The sequence below is a fragment of the Palaemon carinicauda genome, chromosome 17, assembly GCF_036898095.1.
Source record: "Palaemon carinicauda isolate YSFRI2023 chromosome 17, ASM3689809v2, whole genome shotgun sequence".
Taxonomy (NCBI): Eukaryota; Metazoa; Arthropoda; class Malacostraca; order Decapoda; family Palaemonidae; genus Palaemon; species Palaemon carinicauda.
The window spans coordinates 124,208-131,707 of NC_090741.1; the positions used below are offsets into that span (position 1 = coordinate 124,208).

General features: G+C 36.5%; 1 pseudogene; it reads right to left on the reverse strand.

Moving 5' to 3' along the window:
- Window positions 1-596: 596 nt before the first annotated feature.
- The window catches only part of LOC137655985 (uncharacterized), a 7,140-nt pseudogene continuing 236 nt past the window's right edge, over window positions 597-7,500 (reverse strand).

Genomic DNA, 7,500 nt, shown 5'->3' on the forward strand with positions numbered 1-7,500 from the left:
TGATCTCGTAGCCTCATCTCTGGAAGTCAGGTGATTCCGGTAGGGATCAATAGGTCAAGTGTTTCTCACGGGAGGCTTGTGACATGTTTACAAGACAAATAAATGTTTACTTATGCAATGCTTCAGCTTAGTCTATTTTCACATCCTATTATGGCTGTTGTCACACTCCCAACTCTCCAATGATCCTTTGTGTCATGGGTTTATAAATGTATATATTACATTAGCTCGGACAGCTACCTTCAAGCATTGAACATTAAAAGTTACATTAAAATATGGTTCGTAGGAGTGTGACTGGATATATATTTTAGTCATAACCATAAACAAGTGATTAAGGATAAATATGCAAAAAAAGGTATATGTAAAAAAAATACATACATAACATACATAGTAAAAAACAAAGAAAAATGCATAGAAAATACAGATCCATGTATGCTGTATATGGCATATTGCTAGCAAATGATTATGAGGTACCTAAAAAAAATAAACACGTACATACGAATTGGTAACTTGTTAAAGAATAGTTGTTACCTTTGTTAAAGATACAGATATATCATAACAGATATTATTGGTCATTAGTAACTGAATAAGAACATTTGTTACCTTGGTAAAGATATAACTATATCAAAACTGATATGATTGTTCATTAGTAACTGATTAAGAATATTTGTGACCTTGGTAAAGATATAAATACATCAAATTTGATATTAATGTGCACAAGATAAAAATTCCTGGTACGTACACGTACCATAGTTTCATATATATATATATATATATATATATGGCTTAGATATTTCATTAGGTACCCAAAAGATACTTTTTTTTAACATATAGGGCTACAATATTTTATTAGGTGCTCAAAAAAATACTTTTTAACTGTTTATATATATAATGCAATGTCCTGGAGTCTCTTCAACTACATATTACTAACGTACTGACCGCTTTTCACACACTTTTTAGTTCCAGACAATGTTACCCCCCCTCCCCACCCGGAGTCAAGTGAAAAGGCCATTTTCAAACGGCTCTAAATGCAAATGCTTTCAATGCAATAGGAGTGTTGTCTGGACGTGGCAAAACGTTCCTCTGGAGCTCCACCTGTTTTTGCCTCAACCTACGCCAAGCAAGGATGTTAACGGCGATAAGAATCACCACCGTAACGCTGATTGATGCCAGCGACACGTAGAAACGAAAATTCCCCCCGCATAAGTCGGTGACGGATGGTCCATCTTTGCTAGTTTCGTCAACCGTTTAGCTACCCGTGCGTTGTATGGGAGAGGTAAGGATGGGATTGTAGTGGTTCACGTGAAATTCGCGAAGTAGGCCCATTCCCTGATGATAGTGTTAATTCCTTGGACGGTGTAATTCATGGACGTCCCGATGCAACCGTCAACTACAACGAAGACCTGGGAGTGGGTCGTGGATCCATCCGGGCATGATACATTGAAGCCGGCCTTGTGGTATCGTATCCACGAGCCGTTGTTCAATCTGTAATTGCACTTATTATCGTCAAAAGGATAAAGTTTTTTCACACAATCTTTATGTGTATGGGAGAGAGAACCGTTTATCACTATACCTAATTCGCAATAATCCATTGATATATGATGGAATTCAAAGGAGTCAGCTGTACATACTTTATTATTCTTGGCTTCTGAACAGTGAGTTAATTTATCTAAGTCTCTAATGACCGTATATGTTTCCTTATCAGGGGAAATCAAAACGTGTCCTCTCAAACTGGATATTACTGGACTTGAGTTATTCGTCATGAAAGTTGGGAATGGTGATATTTTGAATGCTTGCTAGGCATCAGAAGAATCAAAGGGAAGTGCAATCATGATCCTGTAATTTTCAACGCTTACTGATATTGAGCTATAGTAAAATTCTAACTTATGGGCGTTCAACAAAGGAACATAACCCATTTTCTTCCGTCCGTTCTCCAAAATTAACGTTAGGTCTTTAATTGGCAAAAGATGTGGTGATAAAACACCCTTAGTTGCTAACGTAATAGCTTCCACATAGTCTTTTGATTTCTCAATAAAATGTGAAATTTTAGTATGGATATGATCTATTTTTGAATTATAATACGTTAACGTTGCCAGCAAGTTTTGTTCTTCCAAAATCTGACTGATTTTACTAGAATGTTCGTTCACCAAACCCCTCATTTGATTAATTGATGATAATTGATTCCTCAGTTCTGATAAAACTAGTTCGTTTTCATGTTCTAAAAACTCAATATTCTAATTTTGATTACTGATTTTAAGACGATTTGAAATTCCTAAGCCTAAACTTGCAACAGATCCAAAGATGTTTAGTGCAGCAACAATAAACAGGTTACGTATTTCAAGGTTACTGTGTTGCACAGTCCAAGTCAGTAGGTTGCGAGCCAGAGCTTCTGACTCGTCAGTTTTATTTTGCAAGTTGTATGATAGCATTTCTGCAATGCTTAATGTTGGTGCAAGCAAACTCTCTGTATTATAAGAAAAATAACGTCGATGCATTTCATTTAATGAAGCAGCGAACCTTGGCAGGTCACTTTTTAAGTTAGTGACGTCATCCTCTGCGAGGAAAATCGCTTGCATATTTACTTCTATAACTATATTGCTTGCTGTAAAGAAAACGTCTTCTGTTCTCTCTACAATAGTGCCATATTTAAAATCTATAATTTTAGTTTTAGGGCTCTTCCCACAAGAAAAAAATGTCTGAACGAACACTATCCCTCCTAACAATAAAGACTTCATTTTGGAAACCTGCAATGAGAAAAATATATGTAATTACTCATGATGTAAAAAAATATTTTTACACACAATTATGATACAAGTTTCATAGATACAAAAATTTCCCTCACTTCCTTCTCTCTTATTCTAATTTCTTATGTGAGCCAATGGTACAATTCTCTCATCAGTGGGTTGGGATACGTTTTGAACTCTAAATCTTTTGGCCGTTAATGTTTCTAAAATGTTAAACAGACCTTCAAACTTAGGTGTCAGTTTGTAATTGAGTCCTTTGCGTACGTATACTTATATGTATACCTTATCACCCATGGTATATGTTTTAATTGGCTTTGCTATTTTATCATGATTCCTTTTCATTATGATTTGTGATTCTTTTAGATTCTTTTGAAGGATATCATAACGACTTATGCTTGCATTCATAACATCCTTTAAAGGATTTGATAAATTAGTTTTAGGCGTTAATATATGGAAAGGCATTCTAGCTGGGGTACCGTACAGTGCCTCGTGCGGTGACATTTTAATAGATACATGATATGAGTGATTCAGAGTACTTAGTACCAGAGGTATGGCAATATCCCAGTTGGGGTGTGATCCCCATGGTGCAACTCTTAATGTTTAAAACTTTCTTATTCGCTCTTTCCAATAGCCCATTCGACTCTGGGTGACAGATCATGGTATTGATTTTCTTTATGCCAAGGAATTCACACAATGAGTTAAGGAAATGATTATTGAATTCTCCACCCGAGTCAGAGATTATCATGTGTGGAATTCCATGTTTACAAATGTAACATTCGTAAAACTTCCTTGCATATTCGATCGCGGTTTTAGTTTTAAGCGCTATCAGTTCTGTATATCGAGTCAAAGTATCTATAATTACTAAAAGGTGCTTATTGCCTTTGTCTGACTCGGAAGACCCTGTTAATAAATCTAAATGTACTCTTTCAAAGTGTTGATTGGACACAGGATAAGCCCCTAGGCTGACAGGTGTTTTCGTGTACCCTTTGTTTTCCTGACAAGTGTGACAATTAGCTATGTGCTTTTTTATATCTAAATTATATGCATCGTATGCCAATAAAACAATAATTTGGCTTTCTGTGACATTATGGAAAACCCCGGGTGGTCATGCAATGGATTTGCATGCAACCAATTTAGGACATTGGGTATAAGTAAGATTGGTACCACTACGTGGTCGTTAGTCACCTGTGGTGTATTGCTGGTTTTCCTTGTCATGGATATTATCTTTGATTATATAATTCTGCTGCGTATACTTTATATATTCCTTTTCCTTAGGATTTCCGTTCAAAGCATTTATGATTTTTTTAATTGCTGATCTTTTCTTTGTTCAGTCTGTATTAGTTCAGCGCTCCAGACCAGATCTTCCTGTTCAGATACAGTTTTAACAATTGACATGGATGTTGATATATCTATTAATTCAGCTAATGGCTCCGTACAAGATGATACAGGGTTGCGTGATAGTGCATCAGCAATGATATTTGCTTTCCCAGCTAAATACCCGATCCTCGCGCCAAAATCTTGGATGATCAAATGCCACCGAATTCATTTGGGGCTGTGACTAAAGCCTTTAAAGAAGTCGGTTAGGGGTTTATGATCAATAAGAACCTTGACGGGATAACCGTATATTATGAACTTAAAATGCGCTAGTGAATTAACAATAGCTAGCCCTTCCTTGTCTATTACTGCATATTTACTTTCGGAAGGTCTCAGTTTACGTGAATAAAAAGCTATCGGGAAAAACTGTTTGTCATATTCCTGAAGCAATAACCCACCTACTCCTAGGTCTGAGGCGTCTGTTGCAATGAAGAATTCCTTACCGAAGTCAGGAAATTTTAAGATAGGAGAACTACACAGTTCCTCTTTCAAGGTATCAAATGCCTGTTGATACTGCTCAGACCATATGAAATCTATGCCCTTCTTCGTAAGATCAGTTAAGGGAGCGGCTATTATTGAATAACTGTGTATAAAACGCCTGTAATATCCACTACACCCCTGAAATTGCTGTATTCCCTTGACATTAGTAGGGATCGGAAAGTTACGGATAGCCGACACCTTATCGTGGACTACTTTAAGACCTTGACTAAACACCGTAAAACCTAAATAGACTAATTCTTTTTTGAAGAATTAACACTTACTAATCTTTCCCTTAAATTATGCTGTCTTAGTCTCTGTAGCACTAGCTCCAGTTTACGTAAATGTTCTTCTAAGGTATTAGAAAAGATTACAAGGTCGTCCATATAGGCATGCAATATGTCCCCTAATAAGTCTCCAAACACTATGTTGATCATTCTAGTAAATGTTATGGGAGCACAACGTAAACCAAAAGGCATACGCAAAAATTCATAATGTCCCCTGGCTGTGCTGAAGGCAGTGTATGGGATACTATCTTCTTCTAATGGTGAAAGCCTTTAAGTAAGTCCAAACTGGTAAAATATTTGTTCTGACCTAGCAAAGATAAAATATCGTCAGTACATGGCACTGGGGATTAATCAGGGATCGTTTCCTCATTTAAGCAACGGAAGTCTGCTCAGATACGCCATGTTCGATCTTTTTTCGGTACAACTATTAATGGAAAATTATAAGGGCTGTTCGATTTCCTAATGACTCCTTCTTCTAGCATTTTACCTACTTCATCATTTATCTCATTCTGGAATTTCATAGGGAGTCTGTACGAGGGTACATAGATATTCTTCTTCTTGTCTTTTAGCCTTATTTGGTGTTCTATGACATCCATTTTACCTAAGGATCCATCCGTAGTGGAGAAAACATCATGATATTTATTTAAAAGATTAAAAAATTTCTGCTGAATTTCTTCTTCTTGAATGTCTTTATTGATTTTATTTTTTATAGATTGCAAAAGGGATTCATCAGTAACTGATTGAGCGTGACTGATCTCAGCGATGGTAAGAATGCGATGTTTATAAACTTCCACATCCAAGATATATTGATTTTTGTGAATTACTAAAGCGGTATTCAAATGATTACAGACTTCAATATTACATTGTTGTTGTGAGCCGACTGTATAAATAGCTTGTTTGACGGACAATCTGTTAGTTTTCAAAGTGTTGGAAAGGATTAATATTTCAGATCCCGGCAAAGTTTTCTTTACTCGCACTAATATATTCGAAGTTACGTTCGGCTCGATAGATTGCGTGCAAGATGATATTACGGGTGAACGAGAATTCTGTTGGGTCGCGTATATTATTTCTTGATTCATGAGACAAGTGATTGGTTCTTCAACGCATGTTACTGTTTTATTTGTCGTCTCCTTTTTATCCAAAACTGATTTTGAGGTTTTAGAAGACTTAGAGAATTTTCCTTTGATATACACGCCGTGTTTGGCAGGGGCTAAGATAATGTTTTGAGTGCCCATACACGGGTATCCTATAATTACAGCTGGATACATATCAATGTTTTGTACAACGATAAAGGTATCGACAAACATGCGATTACCGATCTTGTACTGAACATGAGTTACTCCTATTACATTCAATTCATTATTTCCTATACCCGAGAGCCTTACTCCGGACTTCTCTATAGGGAAGTTCGAAAATAACAAGTGATGAGTCCTCAAATCCATGATATTACGTGGACTACCAGAGTCAAAAAATAATATGAAGGATCGGTGTTCTAAATTTACATCATATAATGTTAGTCGTAACTCATTTTGGCTTCTTATTGCGTGAATTTGTTGCAAATCTACGGGAACCTGCACTGATTTATTGGATTCGGCCGTGTGTTTCATAGGAAAATCTATTGCCTCACAATGATCTGATAATTTATTAAATGGATTATTTGATACAAAATATGTTGATATGAATGACCCAACATCACTCTTTGCCCCATTGGAGTTAACTATGTGGTATTTGCTTTGCTTTACACAATCTGAAAATTTGTCTGACCTTGCAAGTTCTGGCTAGATGGCCCAGGAACAGAGTTACTTGAAGCACTATTCGTTTGTTTTTGATTTTGAACTACATTGCCGTTCGCCTGTTTCTTTTTATTAAACTGAGGATTTTTTTTTTTATTTTCATAGGGAACTGTCTGCGTGTTTCTAGGATTCTGTTGTTGATTACGCGAGAAGCATCGACTATACGAATGGGTTGAACTGTTATGAATCGAACAAAATCACGTCCTACAGTCTGCAATTGAGTGACCTTGACGTTTGCAATTATAACAAGTCATCCCTGCGGCTTGATTATTATTAACTACGTTGACTTGTTGTGGATTAGTTTCACTTTTTCCAAATACTTGAGTAAGCAAGGGATCAAGGTCAGTACACTTAGACATGTGTTTCTTTATCTGTTTATATACATCTAGTTCCGTACTTTCGGCCGTTGGCTTTTTATGAAAACACCGCACTAAAGCTGCTGGCAACATAATTGTCCTGCAAGTTAAATACATTAGCCGTAAGCAATCTTTCACGGTGATGTTATCTCTTGTAACCCATGTGGAATTACCTAAAATATCCTGATATTCATTCAGCCGGTCGGCAATGAGAGGCGCCCGTTCTATAACATTAAGGTGAGTCATAGAGGCTTGATTAAGTGTATTTCTTAATGTCAAAACTACGTCTAAAGCTTCCTCACCGCCATAGATTGCACTTAGCCTAACTTTGAAATCGTCCCATGTAACTGCCTCTTGAAAAGAGACTCCCCTTGCATCTCCTTTAGCAAAATCTATGAAACTTTTAGCTTCTTGTAATTGTACAGATGGGTCTGTGATGCGTTTTGCGTTTAAATGACCATCTACTGACAAG